The sequence below is a fragment of the Lactuca virosa genome, chromosome 3 (assembly GCF_052849685.1).
Source record: "Lactuca virosa cultivar CGN04683 chromosome 3, Lactuca_virosa_CGN04683_v6, whole genome shotgun sequence".
Lineage (NCBI taxonomy): Eukaryota > Viridiplantae > Streptophyta > Magnoliopsida > Asterales > Asteraceae > Lactuca > Lactuca virosa.
Genome location: NC_136428.1, coordinates 1,334,170 through 1,337,038, shown reverse-complemented (window position 1 = coordinate 1,337,038; position 2,869 = coordinate 1,334,170). Strand labels below are relative to the sequence as shown.

Genomic DNA, 2,869 nt, shown 5'->3' with positions numbered 1-2,869 from the left:
GAAGAAAAGGGACTAAAAGCGTTAAAGAATGGAACTTTGGAGGTTAAAGGATTGAAGGACAAGAAAATCAGGAAAAGGCGTATTCACGAGGTGAGAATTATAAGATTCACGAGGTGAGTATGGCCTTCTAGAAGATAAACATCGCGGATTAGGAATCCGTGTTGAATACGGATACTTACGGATTCACGAGGTTAACTTTGAATATTCACGAGGTAAATCAGGAAAAATTCAATAATATATATATCCTTGACCCCTACGACTCTAAGGAGGTTGGTTGGCTTAGAGAGGTTCCAGAAGTTGAAAATCAGAGAGAAAGAAGACCTGGAAGTTGGTTTTAACACCAAGGAAGAAGAAGTACATAAATTGATTCATAGTTTGGTACTTTTAAACATGCTTTTAATTATGGATTGTGTTTGTTTACTTGCTAGGATGTCCAGCTAAATCTAGCTGCTTCTGTTAGCTCGATGAAGCTGGAACTCATGGTTTTATTTAATTAAACTAGACTTTGCTTGTTGGTTATGTCTTGTGTTTGATTGGTTTACCTAGCATGCTTGACTTGTTAATTTAATTGCTTAAACTTCTTATTCTCTGTAGTTAATGACCATTATTCTGCATGAATTTGAACACCTAGTAATTTAGTGAACATTAGATTATTAGAGCTGAGATCAAACCAATCTTAGTTAAGAAATTGAATTATTAAATTAGGTTGTGCTAGAGAACTCATATTATGACCATAATTGTGTTTATCAAATCAATCTTACATAGCTCCAATCCATTAAATAATTGATTTTGTGTTAGCTATTGTATGACCATACATAGTTCTACATGAATTAGTTAATATTAGTAAATTTAGACCTAAATTGCTAATATTGTTTTAATTGGTAACCAACAGTAATTGTCAAGACTAATTTATAAACCATTGAGTGAAAGCGGATTTGAACTAACAGAAGTGTTTTGTTAATTGATTGAATTTTGTGATTTAAGTTTGTCTGATCTTGCAAAATCAGATAAAACCCCCTCTTTATTCTAAAATTAGGTTAATTTAGTAGTAGATAAATTAATTAGTCAAAACCGTTCCCTGAGATCGACACCCGACTTACCCAACTATTCTATAATTTTGACTAGGTACACTGCCTAGGTGCAATTAGTTAGTTAAGGTAGTTAGGTTATAAATAATAAAATTAGGTGTAGATATTTGCACGCATCAAGTTTTTGGCGCCGTTGCCGGGGAACGGCTTAGTTAATTACTGATTTATTTTGCTTTAAATTAATCGATCCTTTTTGTGGGGTAAAACCTGCAAAAAGTTATTTTTCAGTTTCATTTTTCTTTCTTGCATTACAGAACTCACGACGTGAGCTTTATAGGCTCACGACGTGAATTCTGTGATTCCTAGTTTTCTTTGTTTTTAGGTTGTCTTTCTATTTTAGTTAAGTTTTACGTTTTTATTTTGTATATTTTACAGGAGTACATGACTAGAGGGTCCAACACACCTTTGGTGCCACCACTTGAAGATCCAGAGTTAGCCCTTCACAAAAAGAAAGATAAGAACGTAAAGGAGGATCAAACACCAAAGAAGACACCCTTACAAGAACTCAAGTCAGTGTTATCAAAGAAGTCGGGGAAGAAAAAGGGAGAGTCCAGTTCATCTTCAAAGGACAAGAGCAAAGTTGAGAGCATACATCAAATACCTTTCCCAACCGAATCCGAGTACGACTCCGAGACTGAGTTTGGACTTTATACGAGTGAACCCGAGAACAAGCCAAGAAACGAGATGGAAAACATTGAAGAAATGTCAATGGGAGCTTACAAGAAGCGAATTCGTGAAGATGTTGGTCCAGGTTTAGTACAACCCGCGATTCCTGCCACTGCCACATTCGAGTTGAAGGGACACATCCTTAATGCACTAAAGGATATTCCGTTTTATGGAAAGGATCATGAGGATGCTTTCAAACATCTAGATGAGGTCAACGACATTGCTGACTATTTCAATGTCCCAAATATCAATAGAGATATTTTCTTGCTAAGGATGTTACCAGTTACTTTCAAAGGAGGTGCAAAAGACTGGTTGAAAGCACTCCCACCTGGTACAATCACTACTTGGGTTCAAATGCGTGAGCAGTTTCTAGATCAATTTTGCCCACCATCCAAGATTGCAAAACTCAAGAAGGCAATAGCCAACTTTGAGCAACAGCCGGGGGAGTCACTATACGAGGCGTGGGAGCGTTACAAAGGATTGTTAAGGAATTGTCCTCAACATGACCTTAATATTCAACAAGAGATGTTTATCTTCTATGATGGGGTCAATGTCATGACAAGACAACTCCTTGATTCTGAAGGGCCATTGACAAAGAAGAATCCAAGGGAGGTCAAGGAGTTAATTGAAGAATTCGCACGACACTCTCGAGAGTACCACAACCCAAGACAAGATGGAGTAAAAGGCAGTGGGGGTGCACCATCTGAAGAGATAGCTGCTATGATGGTGATGCTAAATACTATGGACCGGAGATTGACCCAAATGGACCAATCAATTCATGCAATAAGGGTTGGATGTGAAAGGTGTAGTGGGCCACACTTGACTAAGGATTGCCATTTGGATGAACATGGGAACAAGAAGGCTCAAGTTTGCTACTCAAGTGGGGATAAGTATGATGAGGACTGGAGAAAACCAAAGAAAGAGTGGTTGCCATATGATGAATACAAGAGGCAAAAGGAAGAGAAATATAAGCAAACAGGTCAAGGCTTCTACCAAAAAGAGCAACCGCCAGCCGAGAAGAAAGTAGACTTGGAAAACATTTTGACCATATTTATGGAAGCTTCCGAGAAAAGGCATGATGATACCGATGCAGTGCTGAAGGAACACATGAAAAT

The 2,869-nt window shown here is 37.8% G+C and overlaps 1 non-coding gene across 1 annotated transcript; it reads right to left on the bottom strand.

The window, feature by feature from the left end:
* Positions 1 to 2,156: 2,156 nt before the first annotated feature.
* LOC145168260 (small nucleolar RNA R71) lies at positions 2,157 to 2,263 on the bottom strand. The gene has a single exon (XR_013741827.1). It is a non-coding gene; the product is annotated as a small nucleolar RNA R71 (small nucleolar RNA).
* Positions 2,264 to 2,869: the final 606 nt, after the last annotated feature.